Source organism: Canis lupus, chromosome 15 (genome assembly GCF_048164855.1).
Source record: "Canis lupus baileyi chromosome 15, mCanLup2.hap1, whole genome shotgun sequence".
In the NCBI taxonomy this organism is placed as follows: Eukaryota; Metazoa; Chordata; class Mammalia; order Carnivora; family Canidae; genus Canis; species Canis lupus.
Window position 1 is genome coordinate 21,971,234 of NC_132852.1, and position 26,376 is coordinate 21,997,609.

The 26,376-nt window shown below is 31.6% G+C and overlaps 2 long non-coding RNA genes and 2 pseudogenes across 23 annotated transcripts in view; 2 read left to right on the plus strand and 2 right to left on the minus strand.

Annotated features, from left to right (window-relative positions):
* The window catches only part of LOC140604738 (uncharacterized), a 158,640-nt gene extending 150,625 nt beyond the window's left edge, over positions 1-8,015 (minus strand). For all 15 annotated transcript variants that reach the window (XR_012007539.1, XR_012007533.1, XR_012007532.1 and 12 more), the window contains exons 1-2: positions 7,940-8,015; positions 7,453-7,496 (exon numbers count right to left, since the gene is read on the minus strand). This is a non-coding gene — a long non-coding RNA (uncharacterized lncRNA). The remainder of the gene's footprint in view (positions 1-7,452; positions 7,497-7,939) is intronic.
* LOC140604740 (uncharacterized) overlaps positions 1-26,376 on the plus strand; it is a 357,291-nt gene that overhangs the window by 80,643 nt on the left and 250,272 nt on the right. The gene's annotated exons all lie outside the window — the stretch shown is intronic.
* Positions 11,387-24,425, plus strand: LOC140605356 (cytochrome c oxidase subunit 6B1 pseudogene; annotated as a pseudogene).
* Positions 15,311-15,410, minus strand: LOC140605564 (U6 spliceosomal RNA; annotated as a pseudogene).

The following is a 26,376-nucleotide window of genomic DNA, read 5'->3' on the forward strand; positions in this document are numbered from 1 at the left end:
CCCTCCAAAGGAAACAGAGTAAACTTTTTTCCTAAAGTGTGCGTGGAACATTCTGCATATGGACCACATATTAGGCAACAAAACAAGTCTTGATAAATTCAAGAAGATTGAAATCAAATCAAATGTCTTTTCTAACCATCATGGTATAGAACAAAAAATCAATTACAGGAAGGGAAGTTGAAAAACTACAAAAATGTGTCTATTTAACAACATGCTATTGAACAGTTGTATCAATGAAGTAAACAAAGGAGAAATTAAGAATACCTTGAGACAAAAAAAAAAAAAAAGAATACCTTGAGACAGAGAAAATGTAACTACAAAGTCATAAAATCTGTGGGATATCGGAAAAAAAATTAGAAGTTCATAGCAAAATATGCCTGCTTCAAGAAACAAGAAGAATATCAAATAAAACATATAACTTGGGGGATCCTTGGGTGGCTCAGCAATTTAGGGCCTGCCTTCAGCCCAGGGCTTGATCCTGGAGTCCCAAGATCGAGTCCTGCATCAGGCTCCCTGCATGGAGCCTGCTTCTGCCTCTGCCTCTCTCTCTCTCTCTCCTCTCTCTCTCTCTGTCTCTGTCTCTGTCTCTCATGAATAAATAAGTAAAATCTTAAAAAAAAAAAATCTAACTTTACACTTATGGGTAGTAGGAAAAGAATAACAAATGAAGCCAAAGTTAGTAGAAGGTAGGAAATAACAAAGATCAGAGTGGAAATAAATGAAAGATCAGGAACAAAGTAATGATGCCCATTATCACCGTTTTTATTCAACATAGTTTTAAAAATCCTAGTCAGAGCAATAAGAGAAAAATAAAAGGCATCAAATTTGAAAGGCAGAAGTAAAACTGTTACTACTGTTACTATTTGTGTGTGACATAATTTTATATATAGAAAACCCTAAAAACTCTACTAAAAAACTGTGAGAATAAACCAATTCAGTGTAGTTGCAGGATACAAAATAAATGCACAAAATCAGTTGCATTTTAATATACTGAAAATGAGCTGTCTGAAAACAATTCTTTTTACCATTATATCAAAATGAAAAAAAAAAGTAGTAAAAATTTAACCAAGGTTTTGAAAGACCTACACTCTGATAATGATGACAGAAATTGAAGAAAACACAAATAAATGGAAAGGTATTTTGTGTTCATGGATTGGTTGGAAGAATTAATATTGTTAAAGTATCCATTACTACCCAAAGTATTCTGTAGATTCAGTGCAAACCCTATCAAAATTCCAATGATATTTTTCACAGAAATGGAACAAACGATCTTAAAATTGGTGTTGCATGGAACCACAAAAGACCCTGTTTAGAACAAACTTGGAGGCATCACTCTCTCATTTCAAACTGTATTTCAAGATTATAGTAAACAAAACAGTATCATAATGGCATAAAAACAAGACATGTAGATCAATAGAACAGAATAGAGACCCCAGAAATAAACCCATGTATATGTGGTCAATTGAGTTTTTAGTATGCAATAAAGAAACGATGGGGAAAGGACAGTCTTCAACAAATATTGGGAAATTGGGCAGCCACATGCAAAAGAGTAAAATTGGACCACTATCTCTCCATAAACAAAAATTAACTAACTCTATGGGTTGAATGTAAAACCTAAAATGATGAAACTGGAAAGCATAGGAGGTAAGATCCTTGACATCATTTTTTTCAATGATTTTGTAGATCTGATACCTAAAGCAAAGGCAACAAAAGCAAATATAACAAGTGAGAGTATATCAAACTAAAAAGCTTCTGCATAGCAAAAGATACCATGAGCAAAATAAGACAACCCAGTGAGTACGAGAAAATATTTGCAAATCAAACATCCAATAAAGACTTAATATCCAAAATATATAAAGAATTCACACAACTGAATGGCAAAAGGATAAAGAACAAAACCCATCTGATTAAAAAATAAGATGCGTGGAGGATCTGAATAGACATTTTTCCAAAGAAGACATAAAAATGGTCAACAGATACATGAAAAAATGTTTAATACCAATAATCAGAGAAAGTCAATTCAAAACCATAGGAGATATTATCTCACACTTTTAAGGATGGCTATCATTAAAAAAAAAATAAAAACAAAATAAAAGCAAAAAGGCAAAGTAAACAAAACACCCAAAAGTAATAGATGTTTATAAAGATGTGGAGAAAAGGGAACCTTTGCACGTTTTTTGGGAATTATATGCATCCAATTGCATCCATTGTGCAAAAGAGTATAGAAATTTCTCAAAAATTTAAAAATAGAATTATCATGTGAGTTAGCAATCCGCTTCTGGGTATTTATGCAAAAAAAATGAAAACACTAATTCTCAAGGATTTATGCACCCCTGTGTTTATTGCAGCATTATTTACAATAGCCAAGCAATTGAAACAACCTTTGCTGTCAATGAATGATTAAAGAAGATGTAGTGTATGTGCGCTCGTGTGTGTGTGTGTGTGTGTGTGTGTGTGTATAATGGCATACTACTCAACCATAAAAAAGAGTGACATCTTGCCCTTTGAACAACATGGATGAAACTTGAAGGTATTATGCTAAGTGAAGTAAGTCAGTAAGAAAAGATAAATATCACATGATTTTATTTATATGTGAAAGCCTAAAAGCAAAACAAACCAATATACAAAATAAAACAGAACGAACTCATATATGCAGAAAACTACAATGGTTGTTGACACGGGCGGGGGGGGGAGGTGATTGAGTATGCAGAATAGGTGAAGGGATGTTAAAGGGTACAAATGTCTAGTTATGAAACAAATCATGGGAGTGTTATGTACAATATTGTGACTGTGGTAATTTTGTACTGCATATTTGAAAGTTGCCAAGAAAGTAAATCTTAGAAGTTCTTAACAGGAGAAAAAAAGTTTCAATTTTTATGGTGATGAATGTTAAGTGGACTTACTGTGGTGAGCATTTCACAGTTTATATAAATATCAAATCATTACCTGAAACTAATATAATGTTGTATGTCAGTAATACCTCAATTTAAAAAAGGGGAAATAGTTACCATTCAGGCATTAAAAGAAGAACAAGAAAATCTAGTTAGACAACAAACCTTGTCTAATAAAATCTTTTTTAGGAAAAAAATAAATGAGTAGAGTTAAAGAGAACTAATTTAATCAAAGTGGAGTTTTTGGTAGGAGTTGTTTTACATTGCTATCAGAAAGTTAAGAATTTTGGTGATATATTTAATATATGGCACAAAGTGCTGTCGTTTTGATGAGTTATTACTATAATGTATCATCAAAGCCCCATCACTTTGATATAGGATAACAACGTTTTTTGAAAAGAAGTTTGAACATTCATTAAACTAAGACTATTCTATGATAAGTACCATGAAAAAAGGTTAAGCTAAATGTTCTTAAAGACTAGTTTTTACTTGGAAAACTCATTAAGATTTAAAAAAGATAATTTAGGGGTTTTTTTTTGTTGTTGTTGTTAATCATTACCAAAGCTAAATTTCTGAAATCTTCACACAATCAGGATAACTACTCATTTTCTTATAAGATTTTGTGTTTTGGCCCAATTTTCTTAATTAAAAAACAAAAACAATACATTGAAATCATGTAATATTTGACAGTTTTTAAAATGTGTATTCTATTTTTGCCTTCATTTAGAAATTTAAACTTTTTTTCCTCTGAAAACATAAAAGAATTTTACACTATAATCTTTGTTTTCAGGTAACCATGAAAAGGAATGTAATCATGTCATATTCAATGAATGATTTTGTGGCTATGTTTCATTTATCATCCTCACTGAAGCATTATATGAATATGCATAATCTTGCTTTCTTTACTGAACTTTTACATTGTAATTTCACAAGTAAATGAAAAATGCTGTATTTAGATGGTTGGCTGGATTCCCAGTCATGATTTTTTTCTTGTGTTTTTCTGAAATTCAAGGACATTATAGATTGATTTTTTTTTCTATGTGTGCTCTGCCTTTTATAGTTAATTTAGCATGTGTCATTTCTAATGTCTTTAGTGAAAAATAGAATCATGGAGTAGTAACCTCACTTCTCTTGCTTTGACTTTTCTAATCTAGAGAATCCTTCATATATTACTATATCAATAAAATTGTTTGATTTTTTTATTATTAGTTGCAAAGATAAATAGTCTATTGAGTTCCTTTTAAATGTGCTATGCACATTTAACTAGTTGAGTTTACTATAATCCTATATAGCAGTGTTTCTTTTTTTCCTTTTTGGGTGTAAGCAGACTGAAGGCTCCACAGATGGTAGATACTGAGTCAAGATCTAAACTCAAGTAACTTTTGAGCCCTCAAGATCTTAATCTCTAACTTCTACCAAAGAATAAGATGATAACAAGCATATATTGACTTTATCCACAAATGCTTCTGTTCCTTCAATGACAAAAAATAGTGCATACATACATACTATTTTTCAAACATTTTTCCTAGGGATTCAGGTGCAGAGTGTTTCAGACAAGGTTCCTTCTTTTAGTTTGCTATTCTAGTGGAAAAAGACAAATGATATGTGACCAAATAACATGGTTTGAGAAAGTGCTAAGAGCAACAAAGAACATAAAATAGTGGCCTGGGATAGAGGTTGACTGGGGAATATTATGTTTGATAGGATAACCAGGGTAGATTTTTCTGGAAAGGAAACATTTATTCATAGATCTGAAAATTGAGAAGGAGGCAGTCATATAGCGATCCTGAGAATCAGCATTCTAGTCAGGGTAGACAATTAAGCTTTCATATTAAAACAAGATTGGTGTTTTAGAGGAATACTAAGAAATATTATTATTACTATTGTTATTATTGTTGGCCTGCTATTAATAGGTAAGAGATTTAGCATTACTAGAAGTTTAAATATCCATTGATATTATAATATTTAAAAATCATAAAAACAAACAATTTATAATAAATATCAGAATCAACTGTACCTTGAAATAAAGATAGTTCCTTTGAGATTATTATAAATGTATAAATTTCTTAAATACTGACAGTGAATTAGATTTGAAAATCTTTTTCTTTTTTTTCATTTTTTGTTTTTTGTTTTTTGAAAATCTTTTCAAGGGACACAAAAGGAGAGTCTGTTGAAAACTCAGCTAAAATCCTACCTCATTTTTAGAGTGGGGTCTGAGAAGCACCAAGACTTAGAATCTTTGTGGGTAAGGGGGTTTTGTGGAGAGAGAGATTGTATGGATTTTATTAGTACTCATGGGGTAACATTCATTTTCTGCTGTGCTTAAGAGATAAGAAATTTAAATACTTTAAATAGGAAAACATTGGGACACCTGAGTGGCTCAGCGGTTAAAGTGTCTACCTTCGGCCCAAGGCATGATCCTGGAGTCCCAGGATTGAGTCCCATGTCAAGCTCCCTGCATGGAGCCTGCTTCTCCCTCTGCCTGTGTCTCTGCTTCTCTCTCTCTCTGTCTCTCATGAATAAATAAATAAAATCTTTAAAATAAATAAATAAATAAATAAATAAATAAATAAATAAATAAATAAATAAGAAAACATTTAGGTAAGTTTTTTTAAGCACCGTATTAGTATTAAGAAAGGCAATTTGTATATACAGCTTGGGTTAGAGTGGTTCCTTCAAGAGGCTCCTCAACATACCAGCTGATGTAAATTTAGCCTCATTAAAGTAACCTCATACCTGAGCACAAATATGCAGTGCAGGACCCTCAGATCTAACTTCATTAACTCCATTTGTCCTTGCCATACTGCTTTCAAAAAGTAATTTTATCTATAACCTCACTTCACAAAACTCATAATATTTTTCCCTTTCCCTCATCCCTGATTTTCCTCTTTTCCAGTACTAATAAGTAAAAGAGCCCTAAATTTCCTATTTTTTTATCTTTACTTCTTACTAATACAAATAAAAAAAATACTGCAAGAGTAATCCAAGATAATCGGAGATGCCACATCACAATTTTAAGATAATTTGGAAAATCTGTTATTCCCAAAGGTATTCATTTATCAAATTCCTGATTCTGTTTATAATTGAATCTTTGAAGTTCTCAAACATGTGATTAATTTATAAGTAATTATATACCTTAATATAAATTAGAAGAGTGATCATAGTGACATTTGAATGTTCCTTTTTTTTGAAAATGGACATTTTTAATTTGTTGAGTGTAATTTTCAAAATCTTTGTTTTGGGGAAGCAAATTAGCTTTGTCATCTTTCCATTCTGTTGTATATATTTTCAGCTTCCCCAACAACTTCAGTGTTTTTTAAGGAGTAGCTAAGGCACTCAGATATATTGTAAACACCAGACTAAAAGATTATAAATGTTTTTTAGCTATGTTTTATGAAAGAAAGGACTTTCCTAATAAGTTCTTAAAATATAGTATGAATCTTTTATCAAGTTACCTTTAAAATGGCAAGATTTTAAAGTTTAAAAATTGCAAATAATTAAAGATTACAAATATAGAACAGTTCCATTATGTACCCTGAAACATTTGCATGGATAAGATATAAGCTATAAATGGCCAATAATTTTTTTTAGAGAGGCAACTCCTAATTAAAAGGCTACCAAAAAATGAAAAGGAAAGAAATATGTACTGTTTTTGATCAGGAATGTTTGGTGGAATTCTGGATAGACTACAGTTTATAGAGGTAATGAAAGGGTAACAAAGCAGTGAAATACTTCGATACTTTTAAAAAATTGAAACCTGTGTTCAGTGAAAACTGTAATTTTCTGAATGTTTAATGTTAGAGTTTGCAATACAATTTTTAATTTAAGATGTTAATCATTACTTTTATATTCATGACATATCAGTCATATACCAGGAAATGTCTTGAATATGGAATTAGGTACCTTTCTCTATATTAACTATATGGCAAGGTAACTTATAATGATCTATTGTTCTATTAATATTTTGCCTTGCTACTCTCTCTTCCTCTGTACATATAAATTCTTTTAAGTCACCAGAAAGTATAATACAGAGATGGAAAGCCAGTCAAAAATTCTGAGTTTCTAACTGGCACTCAGTTTTTACAAGTGCATCCAAAAAAAATTCATTTTATTTGTGTTGTACAAGTCTATCCACTTTATTTCTAGTCTTTTTTCTTTGTAATTATGATTATTTTTAAATTTGAAAATATTTGGGGCCACTTTGTGATTTTTTTTAGGTGAGATGAATTACACAAGAGCAGTCTGGAATAAATACCAGATCTACCTTCAGTCTATGAGGAAAAGACTGAAAGAATTTATATAAGCAATATGAACAAAATGCTAGAGCTGCTAAAAATATTAGAATATTTTAAAAATATGCATTTATATATACACATACTCATAATTTATTGCATATATATCATATATAATCTATACCATGTATTATATAAATAATACACATTATGGCTAGGTTTATGGTTATATTTATATATGCATTCCAAATGAACAAAGATAAAAAGTCATAGTTTAAGCATAAGATCTCAGGTTGAAAATTACATCTAGTTCTGTTCTGGATACTGACCTTGAAGGATGTTGGTAAATTAGTATGCATTCAGATTAGGAACACTAGAAAAGAAAGGAAATGCTGTGATTGTGGGCTTTTAATATGTTTCAGGTATTACTAAATGCTTTTATATACATTACCTAAGCTTTATTAAAAAGCTGTAGTGTTGATATTTCAGTACATTTTTGTTTCAAAAAACCTGAAGTGACTTAATTAACTTGATGAATATCATATAACCCCATTTTAGTAATTTCTACCATGTACTTCAACAACGAACTCAGATATATTATAGCAACTTTCATGGTTACTATTGGATATATTTAGCCACCAAATGAGTCAGCAAACTGTCAGACCAAACTGATGGCCCGACCTGTCAGTTTGTAAACCTATTTGACACATTTGAAATATGGAATATTTAGGGTTTTGGACTTCATTTTAAATATGGAATATTTAGGGTTTGGCCTTCATGATTTTAGGGCTCCCATTATAATTAAGGATTCCAAACCTGTTAAGGAGGAGTTATCTCCAAGTTGTAATCCAAACCTAATATTTGGAATTCTGGAGAACTGAGAAAAATGTAAATTGACACACTAGAGTTCTAGAACTGGTAACCAGGGTAGGAATAGTTCCTGGAATATTAACATTGGCTGAAGAAGAGAGAAGTAGGTGGGAAGCACCCAGGATTCTCCTCCTCACCATGGGTCAATTTTTCAATTGCTTTCAAGACACAGAATTTTTCCTCCACACCCTAATCAAATGTGGCTTAATGGGATCCCTGGGTGGCACAGCGGTTTGGCACCTGCCTTTGGCCCAGGGTGCGATCCTGGAGACAGAGGATCGAATCCCACGTCGGGCTCCCGGTGCATGGAGCCTGCTTCTCCCTCTGCCTATGTCTCTGCCCCTTTCTCTCTCTCTCTCTCTCTCTCTCTGTGTGACTGTCATAAATAAATAAAAATTAAAAAAATGTGGCTTAATTTTTTAGAAGATTTTATTTCCCCACACTTTTTATAACTGCGAGAAGATTCTAATTTTTTGGTGATTTCCAATTCTAATTTTTGAGATTTCTCTGTTTTATTTCCCCACACTTATCTGTTTATTCATTTGTTTGCTTTTGGTAATTTTATTTGAAATTTCTGAAGGCTGTTACTTGCTCTCTAGTTGTTGTTGTTATAGATTATAACTTTCTATAGCTTATTCTTTCTCATAGCTGCATAGGCATAAAGAAGAAATTGTTTTCTCTGAATAGATTAGTTTAAATTCAATATTTGTTTAAATTTTCCCTTTTTTTCCTACATTGATTCTATTTCCTTCTAGCTTGTTTCATTATTTGTTAATTTTGTGCCTTTGTTTTATAATAAAGACATTATTAAAAATATTGGGTGATTTTTTAGTGTCTCTTTATATGTAAAAAAGAGATACTACAAAGATTTGTGGTCTTGGACAGAATTTAAGAAATAGTCATTTTCCTTGTAGTGTGAGTGATGAGTAGCCAGGGATTTTCATTGCAAAGAGTTTTTTAGATTTTTAAAATTTTATATTAATAATTACGGTTTTGATATATTTTGGTCAAGATTAAAATTTTTATATGGATAACATCTCAAGTTTAACTGAGGATGTTTCTCTTTAAGATCCTTCATTTTTTTCGGGATCTTAACATGACTTCATTTTTTCAATATTTCAAATTTTACACACATCTAAATAAGCAATTGGTTGGTACATGGTTTATGTTGGACAAGTCATTACTTTTTAGTCTCCTCTTGGATAAATGGGAACAATGTGAAGATTTTTATGTATGTGTTTTCCTATTTGGGGCACCAGAACATTAATTCTAATACTCAGAAATGGGACATTTAGATCCTAGAGGAATTCTGTAAATTATAGAATTAATAAAAAATAACTAGAAGACACTGAGAATGATTTAAAATGTAAAAAGTGACTCTATATCTTGGTTACTGTTGAAGATTGGATAAAAATATACCTTCTTTTAGTCAATGCATACATATATATGTGATTATAAAATATTTATATTATCATCTATAATATTTTGCATTTATGACATTCATGGACAATCAGTATGTGATCCAGTGGGTATGTAATAAACTTAGAATACCTTTTTACCAAGTAACTTGAATGAAAACATTGGGATAATGGTTTTATTTTGGAAATATTTATTGAGTTATTTTTATATTATAGATACTATTCTAGGGGATGAAAATTCATTTGTGAAAATTATAAACTCTAGTCTGATACTCTTGGAGCTGATATTTTATGGAGGAAGACAATAAACATATAAACAAATAATTGCATAATAACATTTCAGGTAGTGATATTTTTATGAAGAAAATCTATCTTTGTTCTGGCTTGGTCTGCATTTATCTTTGCATGTTGTCAGATTTTCCTGATAATAGGCAGTAATTCTTGATTTTCATTTTCTACACCAGATTGATTGTTTTTTCTATTATTTACTGAATTTGTAATTTTTGTCCACAATTCATTTGTGGTATTAACTCTTGATCATATTAAAGATGCTTTATATCCCTAGTATAGTCAGTAAAATAACAAATGTCTTGTGAATAATACCTATTGGGTTACTTTTTGAGGTATCTTATCTGTCATTTTTGCTTTAATATGAAAGATTTATGTCTACTTATTTTGCATTTTGTTTCTAAGAATCGACATTTTGCATTCTTTGTATGTGGAGAGGCTCGAAAACGACTTTTAACCAAAAATTTCACTTTGACTGCCATATCAGATGAATATATCTTGTCATTGAATATAAACGTGGACACTATAATGCTTGCTGTGTAATATCTAACTCCTCCTCATTTTGCCTGCAATATTGTAGTGCTTTTAGTAATTTCATATTTATTGTTTATATGAACTACAGGTAAGACCAGTATAAATACACTAATATCTTAGGATTCATAATGATTTTATCCAGCTAACAGATAATTAGATTTTCCTCCTTCTTCTCTTACTTAAGAAGCAATATATGTTACCTATATATAGCATACACATATACTTGATGTAGTTAGAAATGGTTTGGATAGTACAAATTCATATACAGACCTTCCTGACTCCTGATCTTCAGTTGTCTATTTACCAATCAGTACTGTTATCAGTTTATACATGTTTATAGACTCATTCCTCTCTGTACAAATAATTTCACTGCCTATACTGCTCCTTACCACGCGAAGATACTCTAAGTAAACTTCACTAAGAAATCAAGCCTGAGATATCAGTGGTTTAACCAAATCAATAGTTACTTCTTGGTTGCAAGTTATCCCTAATCTTTACTGACAGATGGGAAGTGGAGAGCTTCTCCATTTGCTCAGTGACCAACCGGGGCTGACAGTTTCTATCTTTCTTTTTGGTACCAACTGGAAGACAGGGCTCTGTCATCCACTGCAGGGGAGAAGAGAAGGAAAGGAAATCATACAAGTGATTAAGGGCATCAATTAAGTCACTCAGAAGCAATTAAGGTGACCTATGTCTCTTCTGCTCACAGCCCTTGACCATACCTAGTCAGATGGTCCTGAAACAGCCAAATAACTGGGCAATATGGGCCTCTTGAAAAAATGTAGCCTTCATATGCCCAGAAAATAAAAATATATTGAACACTAGTCTACCTCTTTTATCTCAGTCCTTTTTTAAGTATATGCAAATATATATTTATTTAATATATATGTGTGTATGTATGTATACATACATTTATGAATATATTTACGCAGATGTGTACATGTACACACATATGTGTGTATAGTGTGTATATATATGTATGTCCTGGAGCTCATTCTGTATTAGTAATTATATCTCTGATTTTAAAGGCTAAGTAATGTCTCATTGTATGAAAATATCAAATTTTACTTACCTAGTCCTACACTGGGTTGTTTCCAGTCTTTTGCCAGTATAAAAATGCTGTAGTGAATACCTTTTGTGAACAAGTACAAACATGTTACTGGAATGTATTTCTGGAAATGAAATTTCCACAGCAAATTGTATGTTCATATAAAATTTTGAAACATATATTAAAACCATTGATATTTTTGGGGTACTGGGTGGCTCAGTCAGTTAAGTGTCTGCATTTGGCTCAGGTCATGATCTCAGCATCCTGGGTTTGAGCTCTGAGTCGAGCTCCCCACTAAGAGGGGAGTCCGCTCCTCCCTCTCCCTCTGCCCCTACCCCAACTCATGATCTCTCAAATAAATAAATATATCTTTTAAAAAATTTTATTTTCTTTCATATGTATTGTCTGCGTCTTCAGTACATTTGTCTCCTTTTTTTGATTTGTTGGAACTGATTTATGTGTTTTGATTTCTGAAAATTCATGTTGAATTATTTGGTACATAGATATTAATAACTATTATATCTTCATAACAAAGTGCATTCCTTAATACATTTCAAAGGGCTGCATTTAATTTCGGTTTTATTAAGAATGTGATCCTGTTTGAATGGGAGAAGATATTTGCAAATGACATATCAGATAAAGGACTAGCATCCAAAATCTATAAAGAACTTATCAAACTCAACATCTAAAGAATAATCCAATCAAGAAATGGGTGGAAGATGTGAACAGACATTTCTCCAAAGAAGACATTCAAATGGCCAACAGACACATGAAAAAATGCTCCACATAACTCAGCATCAGGAAAATACAAATCAAAACCACTAGAAGATAACACTTCACACCTGTAAAAATTGCTGAAATTAACAAGTCAGGAAATGACAGATGTTGGTGAGGTTACATAGAAAGGGGAACCCTCTTACACTGTTGGTGGGAGAGCAAGCTGGTGCAGCCACTCTGAAAAACAGTATGGAGCTTCCTCAAAAAGTTGAAAATAGGGCTACTCAAGACCCAGCAATTACTCTAGTAAGTATTTACCCCAAAACAAATGTAGTGATCTGAAGGGGCATCAGTATCCTGATGTTTACAGCAGCAATGTCCACAATAGGCAGACTATGGAAAGAGCCCAGATGTCCAACGTCAGATGAATGGATAAAGAAGATGTGGTATATACACAATGGAATACTACTGAGCCATAAAAAATTAAAAAAATAAATCTTGCTATTAAAAAAAATCTTGCTATTTGCAACAATGTGGATAGGACTAGAGGGTATTATGTTAAGTGAAATAAGTCCATTAGAGAAAGATAATTCTCATATGATTTCACTTCTGTGTAGAATTTAAGAAACAAAACAGAGGATCCTAGTGTTCCTCTTCCTAGGGGAAGAGAGGAAAAAGTAAAACAAGATGAAATCAGAGAGGGAGACAAATCATAAGAGACTAATAGGAAACAAACCGAGGATTGCTGGATAGGAGATGGGTGCTATAAGGAGCACTGGGTTTATAGAGACTGTTAATCACTGGCCTTTGAAACAAATAATACATATGTTAATTAATTGAATTTAAATAAAAAAAGAAAAACTAAAAAAAGGTGACCCTGTTTTCATTTTGTTGGTATTGTTATTGTCCTTCTTTTTATCTCTGGATTCTGTAGCAACTTTATTTTGTATCCAGCATGGTATTAAATTTTGCTTTGGAATTCAATTTAATTATTTTCTGTTAGACAAATTGAATCAGTTTACAGTAATTATCAAATTCCATCTTTGTTTTACCATATGTTGTGTTGTTTTCCCCTCTTAAAAAGCCTTGTGATTTATTTCCTTTGTTTCTCCATTTACTTCTTCTTATAATTTGGAAGAACGTGATTTTTTATTACTTCCTTTTTCAGCTATCACTTTATATAACATATACACTATCATGTATTTACTAGTATTTATTAACTTCCTAATATAAGCAGTGATAAAAGTAATACAATTCATATTCTCTTCCTTTCTTTACTCATTTTGATTAATGATATCATGAATTGATTCTTAGTTCTAATAATTATCAATTATAGAGGATATATTTTGGTACCTTAGATATAAAATTAGAGGAAATTCAGAGCTCCTACGCTGTCTTACACTCTTTTCTGTTCCACATTAACTTTTTATTAGTTTTATAAACTTCTACCTTGTCAGAGGATAAAAAAATATATATATTCTCTTATCATCCATCCTAAATTTATTTTATGTAGGAATTCATAGTCATATGTAAATCCTCTTGTTGTATATTATTTTTTATTTTTAGAAATATATCCTTTAGGTTCTAGAAAATTCTACAAAGTGGAACTCATGGGAACAACATTCTTAAGTTTTTTTCAGGATCTCAACTATCTATTTTTTATCTATCTTTAATTTTTTGTCCAAACTGGAGCACTTCAGAGTGAGAGTGGGATGCCACTAATAACTATATCAGAGCAATGGGTTTTAACTCAACCATATCTCAAGCTAATAAAGATGTATAGACATTCCACTTGATTGTCAATGTATAATTTTAATATGAACATTACAATATTTATCTTTTTTCTAAAACAACACTCTTTCTAAAAGTTCTTTTTAAATTTTATTTCAGAAATAAAACATTCTGTAAGCTATAAATGGTAAACTAATACAACTCTGAGACAAAATAAGCTTTTGATTATATTTAAGAAAAATGTTTCATTCCATTGTTTTATCTCCCACCCCCCAACTTGAGGACTACTAATATGTATACATGTTGGATTTCCATTTTCTTTCTCTCATATCTTTATTTTTTCCCTAAACTTAAAAAACTATTGATATAGTTCTATTACATTGTTCCTAGGTATATTATTTTTATTCTCTATCCTACTCGTATTTTTTTACTTTGTATCCTCTTTCTTATGATGCTTCCAATTTTGCCATCATTTATATTATTATTTTATTTTTTTCTTCTCAAACTTTCCTGAACTCTGGTAGCTCATATTCAGTCTCCTATGCATGATTCCTTTCAAGGCACTTGTGTTTCTGCTTTGTGCTCTCTATATAAATACAGAAATGATTATTTCATATGTTTTTCCCACTATTTATGGTCATTTGGATTATTCAGTCACAATTTACAGTATAAATATTCTTATATTAGTCTTTCACATTTTGTTTCTTTTTTTTGGATAGTATATTTCAAATCATCTCTTCCTTTTTAAAATAATACACATCTTTGAATCCATTGAGTTTTCTCTAAAAAAGTAATTTGTAGAAGTTTATTGTAGAAATCATGTCAAGTCTTGCTCTAGGCTATTTTTTTTTCCTTTGTGACTTAGGAAATTATATGTGAGTTTTTCACTTTTTATTTCATTCTAGACATTGGAGTTAGATAGCTGTGGTAATAATAAAACATACTGTCTTATCCTAACTTTTGTATCTCTGTGAAATTTCTGCATTTCATTCTTATCTTTAATAAATATTTTCACTGGATGTAGAAATATCGGTTGAGAGATTTCTTTAAAACATTTTGTAGGGAAACCTGTGTAGCTCAATTGATTAATCATCTATCCGCTTTCAGCTCCCAGCTTAAGGAGTCTGTATCTCCCTCTCCCTCTGCCCCTCCTCCCTGCTGTGCATACACACACTCTCTCTCTCTCTCTTTCTCTCTCTCTCTCAAATCAATAAATAAATTCTTTAAAAAAATAAAAAATAAAATAAAAAATAGAACATTTTGTAGGTGACATTCCATTATCTTCTATCTCCTTTTCTCTAATGAGAAATCAACAATAATTTATATCATTGTTCTCTTATATGCAGTGTGTCTTTTTGTTGTCTCCTTTCAACATTTTTCTCTTTATCCGTTTGATTTTCCTCCGTTTTCCTCCGTTTGATTGTAATGTATCCAGTGAGGTTTTCCTCCGTTTGATTGTAATGTATCCAGTGAGGTTTTCTTAGTAATTATCTTGGTTGGTATTCAATAGTTATTCATAAATATCCTAATTGAAATAATTATTTAATTTTTTAAATTGTATTTGGAATGTATTCTTTTTTAAAAAATATGGAACACTTCATGAATTTGCATGTCATCCTTGTATAGGAGCCATGCTAATTTTCTCTGTATCATTGCATTTGGAAAATATTCTGTTATGTATTTATTATTCTTTCTTTATTCTCTGTCCCTTTTTCTATTTAGATTCTAATTGCATATGTATTATACCATTTGCATATGAATGGGCAAAGCATGTGAATGGATAAAGACAAAATGAAAAATGTTAGTATTGTACAAAATAGCCTTTAGGGTAAAAACATTAATAGAAAATATTGAGGATTAGTTCATAATAATAAAAAATTTAATTTACCAAGAACTAATAATAATTTAAAACTCTATGTACCTAAAACTATAGCCTAGGAGTATATAAGTAAAAATTTTCATAATCACAGAGGAGAGAAAAATCTCAGAAACATAGTGTAAAATCTTTACTATACTTCAGTACGTGAGAGAAAAATAAGACAAGAAAATAAACAAAACATCACTATGAAATAATCCTGTTGATTTCTATTCATACTATTTTGCCTTAAAGTCTATTTTATTTAATAATAGCATATCTATGTCAGCTTTCTTTTCCTTGTATATACATACTGTGTCTTTATTCATCCATTTGTCATCATTCCATATTCTTATATTTTATGTTTGTGTCTTACAAACAGTTTACAGTTGGACTTTTAAAAAAAAATATGTTATTTATCTATTCATAAGAGACATACAGAGAGAGACAGAGACACAGGTAGAGGGCGAAGCAGACTCCCTCTGGGGTGCCTGATGGGGAACTTGATCCCAGGACCCTGACACTACGACCTGAGCCAAAGGCAGACTCAAACCACTGAGCCACCCAGGTGCCCTACAGTTGGACTTTTAAATCCAATCTCAAATATCGCTATTCTAATTAGTATATTTATTCTATTTATTTAATATCAGTCATGTTAGTTGTATATTCACTGATTTTTGTTTTCTGCTTTTTCCATCTGTTCTATTTCAATTTCTTCTTTTATGTTACTTTTAAGATTTTTGTTTTTATTTGTTTATATTTTTTAAAAATCTTGAATGCACGCTTTCAATTAGTTGTCAGAGTGTAATAGTAAGATATAAAAAAATCTGTATACTTAGTCTTTGGTGCCTCATTCCAGGCACAGATTTAGTTAATCACCCATAATCAATGATTTAATAAATAATGCCTATATAATGGAGTTTCCATAAAAACCCTCAAGAGTAGTATTTGGAGAGCTTTCAGATTGGCCAGCATATTGAGGTGCACACCTAGAGAGGGGATGGGAATTTTGTGCCGCTTTGCTTGTGTGTTCTTGTGCCTCTTTGTTGGGTTTGACTGTTCTTGAGATGTATTTTTTATAATAAACCAGTGAGAGTAGTAAAGAGTCTTCCTGAGTTCTGTGAGCTGTTGTAACAAATCATTGAACCTAAGGAGGGTATTGTGAGAATCCCCAATTTATAGCTGATTGGTAATAAGTACAAGAGGCTCAGGACTTGTGATTGACCTCTAAAGTTGGGGAAAGTCTAGTGGGTTTGAGTCCCTAACCTGCGGGGTTTGCCTTAACTCTAGTAGTTGGTGTCAGAATTTAATTGAATTTTAGGACACCCATGGTGTTCAGAGAGTTGGAGAATTGGTTATTGGTATGGGAAAAAATCCACTCATTGGTGTTAGAAATACTGTGTATAAAAACAGTTCATACACGGAAGTTACAAAATGTGTACAAAACTAGTTAAAGTCTAAATTACCAAACCCTAACAATTCCACAACCCCCCCCATAAGAATCATAAACATTTTGTCTTCACTGGATCTCTCCTGTTTACTGTTATTTTTGTCATATTTTCTACTTTTTTTTCTTGTTTAATAAACCCTGGTGTTAAACCAGTGTGGCTATGATGCTTCAGGATGTGTTGGATTGCTGGTTTCCTTTTGTTTCAACCTTACACTGCAGCATCTCAGCTTAATCTAGGAAGTCACTTCTAAGGCTGTATGACTTAGTCAGGCCCTGGCTCCAGACACATGGTTGTTTCTACCAGACCCCAAAACTGAAGCCAACTTCTGAGTGGATAAATCTTGTACTGCATCAACTTCAGTGTTTGTGTTCTCCACTGGCTTATATGGGACCTCCTTTCCCTTTTGTTCTGACATGTACTTTACTACCTTTGGAAAATTTTTATGTTCCTAAAAAAATGTATATTTTAAATCAAGCAGTGTTCATTGTTTTCAGTAAGAGAGGGACCTAATTTATAATGACTGTCCCCCTGACCCTGGAATTTCAGTGTCAAGAAGGAACATTTATGATGTTTTCTAGGAAGGTCCCAGTTAATATATTTAAGTAATAATTTAACCCATAACTTTCTCACGTATGCATATCAATTCCTATAATGTGGGAATCCTTTACAGTCTACATGAAGTGGAGGCTTCTTCAATCACAACTATCCACAACAATCAATCTCCCTCTCTTCCTCCCTATCTCCCTCTTCCCTGTATGTGCTCCTAAGTTGTCTCCACGTTAAGTTAGTAGCATAAGAGTAGGGTTCTTTTATATTCATTTTATTTTATGCATTATTTATATATATATTTATTTCATTGTACACCTATAGCAACTAGAAAAGTGTACAGAATAAAAACATTCAGTATCTCCTTACAATAAATAACATTTTCTACACTAGAATATCGTCATTATGAAAACAAAGTTAACATTTTTCAATTAAATTCACTTTATGCTGTAATTTATAGTGATCTTTCCTGAACTATTACAATTAGAATATTGTACTTCTCTAGAAAAAATGAAAAAAATACTTGAAGGTCAGCAAAAAAAAGCACATTAATATGGATAAAATTCCGATGTTCATTAGGTTTTTTAAGTACAGAGATTTATTTTAATTTTGCTGTGAATGTATAAGATGTATATGCTACTCTAGTATATTGCATTTAAGGTATTTCACAGTTCAACATGAAAATGTCAAGTTATTTTGGAGTTCACATCATTCTTGAAGAAGAGAGAATACCTTTAATCCTATTATTTCAACATTCTTTTTTTCATAATAATTTTGTGGAACACCTATATACTCTGTGTGATTTCTTTCTAACTGAAACAATAGATTATAGTTTGACAAAACAATTTTTTTTCAATCAGGTTTCAGTTCACTTTAAAGAGAATTGCTTTTATCCCTTCCTTATAAAGGAATCTATTATGATGTTTGAAGTTAAACAAAATGACCTAGTAGAAAATATGTCACTTTAGAACTACAAGATTTGTGATTGAAGATATCATTCTGAATTTTCAGAATATGATGGAAACATTGTTTCAAATGTCCTTTAAAAATGTCTTACTGAATTCACAGAGAAGCAGTAGTTTTTATTTTTTTAATTGGTAGGATATTTACAAAAAGAATTTATATACCTGGTTAAATTGCTCAGTAAAATGCAATGTTAGTATAGCTCAAGACCCTTTTACTTACTTAAGAAATGAATCCTGTATTTGTACAGCTAAAGTAGAGTTATAAGTTTTAAATTGCAAATTATAAAACTGGAGAAGGTTTAATTTAAATAGAATAGAAGAGATCAACTAGTCAGACTCTTGAATTTAAATAAGAACAAATTGAGGCTTAGTGTAGATAGTAGAATAATAAAATTAATGGCTTAAATAAAAGTTTAAGAATTAACCATCATTCTTTTATTTGTTTTATTAATAGAAATATTACAGTGTTATTTAAGCTTTAAAAAGTTATTGATTTAGAACCTTTTAGAAATGGAAAGACACATCTCTGACATTAATAACAGATACTTCTAGTGCAGAAACAGTGCATCCATATGTTGTTTCTTTACTTAAAAGTTCATATATCTAGCATGTAGAAGAGAAGAGAGAACTTAAATATCATCTGTGTGTTCAAGTTAAAATTTCTCCCAATTATTTCAGCACCTATATATTTGGGAGATAATCATCACAGTTTTGCTTCCCAGGGCCTTTGTATATGTTTTTTTTCAGGTTGTGGACTGCACAACCCTAGCTTGCAGCATTTACACTGAAATCTGAATGTAACAGTGGCCAATGGATCATGCAGAGCATAAACAACAGGACCTCAGTCAATCTTTCTTCCAAAAATTAGCTATTATTCTCTATTTAGAGTTATATAGTTTTCAGTCTTGCTTCACACATGCATCCTTAATTTATCAAACAGCAATTCATTAGCAGTATGAAGCAGAATAACCTATTTTTTCTTGAAGTACAATCTTCAGCCACTCTAATGAGATTCTCTTCTATTCTCAAGCCCCCATAATTAAACTTATTTAATATTTATGGATTTATTTTTTTTAAGATTTTTATTTATTCATGAGAGACACAGAGAGAGAGAGAGAGAGAGAGAGAGAGGCAAAGACATAGGCAGAGGGAGAAACAGGTTCCTTCCCTGTGAGAGCCTGATTCGGGACTCAATTCCAGGACCCTGAGATCATGCCCTGAGCTGCAGGCAGATGCTCAACCCCTGAGCCACCCAGGCATCCCCATATTTATGGATTTATGAGGCAGTTTTGCTAAATTCTGTCTAGAAAAAACCCACACATAAGTAATCAATTAATTTACAGCAAAGGAGCCAAGCATATACAATAGGGAAAGGACAGTTTCTTCAATAATTGGTGCTGGAGGGATGCCTGGGTGGCTCAATGGTTGAACATCTGCCTCCAGCCCAGAGCATGATCCTGGGGTCCTGGGATCTAGTTCTGCGTTGGGTTCCCCATAGGGAGCCTGCTTCTCCCTCTGCTTATGTCTCTGCAAGTCTCTTTCTGTGTCTCGTATGAATAGATAAATAAAATCTTGAAGTAAAATAAAATAAAACAAAATAAAAGGCGCTGGTTCAGTGGACATCCATATGCAAAAGAATGAAACTAGACTACTATCTTGTACCATACACAAAAAGTAACTCAAAATAAAGATTGAACATAAGATCTAAAACCATTAAATCTGAAAGAAAAACCATAAGTGGTAATCTTGACATAAGTCTTGACAATGAATTTTTAATTTTTTAAATTTTTACTTATTTTTATATTTTTGAGAGAGAGAGAGAGAAAGAGTGCATGAGCAGAGAGAGGCAGAGTGAGAGAAATCTTAAGCAGGACCCATTCCTGGTGTAGAGCCCAACACAGGACTTGATCTCACAACCCTGAGCCAAAGTCAAGTGTTGGGTACTTAACAACTGAGCCACCAAGTTGGCAATCATTTTTTTTTCTGGCACTAAAAACAAAAGCAGCACAAGCAAAAATAAACATGTGACTACATCAAATTAAAAAGCCTCCTCACAGTAAGGGAACCATCAACGAAATGGAAAGGGATCCTATGAAGAGGGAGAAAATAATTGCAAATCATATTTCTGATTAGGGACTTATATTGAAAATATGTAAAGAACTCATACAACTCAGGAGCAAAAGAAATAGGCAGAGGATCTGAAATGACTTTTTTTTCAAAGAAGACATACAGATGGCCAACAGGTACATGAAAAGATCCTCAACAATATTAATCACCAGAGAAATGCAAGTCAAAACCATGGGGTATTACTCCCAGCAGTTAGAATGGCTTTATTCAAGAAGATGAGAAATAACAAGTGTTGGCAATGATGTGAAGAAGAGGGAACCCTTGTGCACTGTTGATGCGAATGCAGATTGGTGCAATTATTATGTAAAATATTTATGTAAATTATTATGTAAAAATAATTATGTAAAACATTAATTTTGCCTCAAAAAGTTAAAAATAGAATTGCCATATGACCCAACAATAGGTATTTATGTAAAGAGAGCAAAAACTCTAATTGGAAAAGAAAAAATGCACCCCCATGTTTATTGCAACATTATTTATAATAGCCAAGATATGGGAAAAAACAATCTTTATCAATGGATAAAGAAATAAAATATGGGAAATAAATACAAGGAGTATTACCTGTAAAAAATGAATTAAATCTTGCCATTTGCAACAACATGGACCCTGAGACATCATCCTGAGCAAAATAAGTTAAACAGAGAAAGACAAATACTGTATTCTTTATATGTGGAATCTAAAATAAATTAAAAAAAAAAAGAAAAAGTCATAGATACAAAGAACAGATTTGTGGTTGCAAGAGGTGGGAGATAGGAGAAAAGAGTGAGTGATTTTTATTTTAGTTTAAATAAATTGCTAAAAATTGTAAAAGCCCAAAACAATGGATTTACATTTTTTTTAACAATGCTTTGACAGTTCATACTGTCTTTAATTCAACTATTAAATGATGCAGTACACGTGCAGTTCTTAGAGAAGTGCTTGGCACATAGTAAAGGCCACATAAATCTTGGTTACTATTGCTATTATTATGTAATTTTTAAGGCTATCTGCGGCACGGCATCAACAACTGGTAATTATGTCCATTTTGTTACAAATAATTAATGATGTTTTCTCCTTTGTTGAATATTATTTTAAAGCATTTTTGTTTTATATTTTCCCCTTTATTATTTGAATTCTTTGTATTATCCACACTCGACAAAACTACTTCTGAAACCATTAATTATCTCTGACCTGCTTCTCAACACCTTAGGTAGTTTTAAAATATCTGTTCATTTGTCCTTCATTCTTGCTACTTTTTTGTACATTATTATAGTTCAAACTCTTTTAGCAATTCTAACCGTTGTCAATATTTATTTGTTGTCTCATAAAATCAGTGTTTATTTAACCATCATTTATCATATATTTGTCCATCTTTCTGTGTCCTCAATCATTCCTTTATGATTCAGTTACCTTATTTCTAAAGAATGTCCTTTTATGGAAAAATCATTAGTATAGTATTTTTCAGAATTTTCATCAAAACAGTTATATGTACTTTTTACCCTTCAGTAGTAACTTAGCTGGCTCTGGAATCTCAGGTGACGAGTTGTTTTCTTTCAATATTTGAAGATGTTTTTTCAATGCTTTTTGGCTTTTCTTTTTGTTGTTGAGAAGTTTATTGTCAACATCACTGTTTCTATATTGCTGAAGTTTTTCTGTTTGTTGTAAATAGATCTTTGCTTTTGAAGTTGTGCAATTTCTGTTTATCAGGATTTATTGACTGATTATTTATTGATTGATGAGGTTTATTTTTAATTATCATGTTGAGGAAGTATTGTGCTTCATGAATATGAGGATTCATGTCTTTTATGAAATCTGGACCATTCTTTGTCATTTACTCTGGATATTACATCTCTGCCCTTGTCTTTCTTTCCTTTCAGGACTCCAAATAGATATTCATTAGAAGATTTGATGCTTTTTATCATGACCCTGTACCTGATTTGACATTTCTTATTTATTTCCCTTTGCTACCTTCTTTGTAATGTTCGCAGGTTGACATTTCATTACATATTTTTTATGATATTGGCTATTCTAGTTTTAAAAAATTACATTTTTATTTCAAAAGTTACTTGCTTTTCTAATATGACTTCCCTTTATTTTTGTGTCTTTACTCGTTTTATATTTCTGTTTTAAAATCTCAATTAGGGGCACCTGTGTGGCTCAGTTATACATTTGTCTTTGGCTCAGGTCAGGATCCTGGAGTCCTGGGATCTAGCTCTGCATCAGGCTCCCTGCTCAGCAGGGAGTTTGCTTCTCCTGTCACTCACCCTTCTCAAGCTTGCTCTCTGTCTCTCTCTCAAATAAATATCTAAAATCTTAAAAAAAAATGTCAATTAGAATTTCATTAACTGAAGTTCTCAGATGTCTATTCTGAAGGTTTTTTTAGGAGCCTTATAAAGAAGACTTTATATATGGAAATGCAGCAAAATCTGAGAATGTTTCCCACTGCAGCAGATAATCTTTTACTTTTGTTGAAAGCAACTGATTTTTGTGTTAATTTCTCACTCAGAGTTTTCAGAAAGCCTAAGTGGGCATATTTTATAATAAGAGATTCCTTTTTTTTAAAAAAAAAAAACCAAGGATCCTTGTCAAGGCAAACAAACTTCCTTCTACTCACTCAGGGCTAGTGGAATTTTTTTCTCAGCCTATTCTCTCTGTTGTGGGTTAGCTTTTCCAAGAGTCCTGGCTTTACACCATAATCTCAGTTAAGATTTCAGTTTTCCAGAGGCCCTAGCTTAATGTGCTGTCACTGTATTTCAGCTTCCTCTTGATTTGGGGGCTTAGATGGCTTTTCTTATTTTCCAAAGAATTTAGTTCTATATTTAAAAAAGTGGCTTCTATACTATATCTTTCATTTCAAGATACTCATATTGTTATTCTCAGATTATTAATTTGTTATATTGATATAACCATTAATTAGTACAAGACGTTTTGTTCATTTGAAAGAATAATCTTACTGTGTTTAGCCACTTTAAAGGAGATTTTTTAGGATTGGAGGATGATAAAATTATTATTTTCTGAGTCACTTAAAGTGTACACATAAATTATTATTGCAAAACTTTTAATGTAACTTTAACCACAAAAGCAAGATAAACATGGAAATAGGATTACAAAATACAGAATTATATATGTGATTTAAATACATACTTTTTATATTAGTATATAAAGTTAAGCAGATATTTTATGTGAAGTTATAAGTCATTCTCAAGATTTATTTTGAAAATAAAAATAAAACATATATATTTGAATAACGATGTACATGTAATGTTTTATATGGTTATAACAAATTATTTTTCTTTGGGAATTAAGTCAAGATAATGACTTAATAAATTCACATAAACATGAATTAATAAAACAGGGACACAAAACAAAGTAATGAAAACAATATATTTATTTGAAGTCTAATTACAAACATTGAGTAAACTGAATTTCCAACATTAATATAAAAATATTAAGGTAAGTCTTTGCTGAGGGTCACATTGAGCTGCAAGGTGCTGCCGGGGTGTCTTTAGTCAGCACCAGGGCAGAAGACATCAAGTCCAAAATCAAGAACTACCAGACTGCCCCTTTTGACAGCCACTTCCCCAGCCAGACCAGACTAGGAACTGCTGGCAGAACTACCTGGACTTCCACCACTGTGAGAAGGCAGTGACTGCTAAAGGGGGTGATGTCTCCGGTCAAATGGTAGGTGTGTGTACAAGTCCCTCTGCCCTGTATCCTGCTTCTTGGCCTGGGATGACCGCCGGGCAGAAGGCACATTTCCTGGGAAGATCTAACTGACTACACCGATCTCTCCTGTGTCCTCCATCCTTCTCCCAGGGTGGTGAAGGGGGACCTGGGTACATGGTGATCCCCACCCTGGGATCCTGAATCATGGCTTAACTAATAATAAATACTCATTGGAAAAGTGTAAAAAAAAATAAGGTAAACCCATTTCCTTGAGGAAGTAGTCATAATGAAATATTAAGTGGATATACAAGTTATACAAGAAATGCTTCCTTTCAGCATAATGTTAAAAGTATTTATCTGTGGGTCAGGGTTTTGGATGTTTAACACTTTTATTTTAATATTTTGCTATACTTGCTAGATTTCCTTAGAATCAGTATGTATTTTTTTAATAATAATGAAAAACATTAGCTATTATAAAGTATCTCTGTTTGGGTATTTTCCAACTTTTTGACAATTCAGATTGCATCTTTTAGTTCGTTTATTTTCTAGAAATAATTTTGTGGTTGTCACATACTAGTTTATCAAATATCCTAGGTGTAATAATGTGGCAAATTGATATTCTCACTGAGAGTTATTTATATTTTATTTACAACAACTGGATTTATGTGCTATATCTCAGGAAAGAATTGAAAAGTACATAAAACAGAAAGAAGTTCATTACTTCCTTGGAGTCCTCTATTTTAGCTATCTTTTATTTTATTACTTTATTCTGCCCTTTGAATTTTTCATATAATGTGAATGCCATGGAAATATTTCCGTTTTTAGCCACTATATTCAAATCAGAATGCATCTTAAATAATTGTGGGAAATTATAAACAACTTTGAAGGATAATGATCCTTTGTATTTTAAATCAGCTAATGAAATGCAAAATAATACTATTGTAACAATCTTAGGTTTTTAGATATTTGAAGTTTAAATATTTGAAAATTTTACTTATATTATCATATATTAAATTAGCTTGATTTTTATAATTTGACTTGAAATTTCATACTCTTGAAACCACACCTTGTCCAAATAATTCTCACACAATTACTGTATCTTTAAGACTATTCCTTTGGTAATTATATTACTTTGATTACAAAAAGAGCTAAAGGGATCTTATAATGAGAAAATAAGGTGATCTATCTCTATTTCTATCCCTTTTTCCAATGCCAGTTCTCAGAAAAACACATCAGTTTCAATCATCTCGTACATCTAAAGACATAAACTCCATCCATCAAACTGGAATTTAAATAAAATTAACCAAAGAAACAAATTACCAACTTTTTTTCCCAGGGTGCAAATGTGAAACTTTCTGGGTATGCAATTGCTAGCTAAAATAAATATTTCACTATTAGAAAAAAATTTCTCAGCTTTGCCATTTCTAGTTCTGAGAAAAATAATAGTACTTCCTTCTTACAGTTATTTTAAGATTACATGACTTAATTTATGTAAATCTTTTATTACTAAGGCAGGCACTTAGTAAATAGCAATTACTATTATTGATGTCTGTCATTTTTGCTATTGCTTATAGAATGATACAAAGTTTTAAAACAAATATTTTGGGATCATCATTTCTTTTTCTTAAAAATTGCTATATACCTTGGAGTACTATATGAAATAACTTCCTCTGTTCCTGTGAGTATTTAAGGGATACCAAGTATGTCTGCACGAGTACTTTTTTTTTTTTTTTTTGGCTCAATATGAATGGCAGTGCAAGTGTTTGGGGAAATGGGAAATAGTAACTATATTGTGTACTTTTCCACCTCACAGTACACAGAGATCTCAGAGTAAATTTGGCACATCAAACAGCAGATGATCAAATTTGTTAACAGGAAAAGCATGTGTTATCTAATAATTTCATCATAGTTAATTTAACTGAAGCATAACCTTGGGGTGATTATGCTCTTTAGGACTTTTCAAAAGCACAGACATTCTCTAATTTATGAAGTTGTGAATGAACTCACTTCCTGTTATTTAATAGGAACATGCAACTGGCTTTAAGTACAGAACAATTG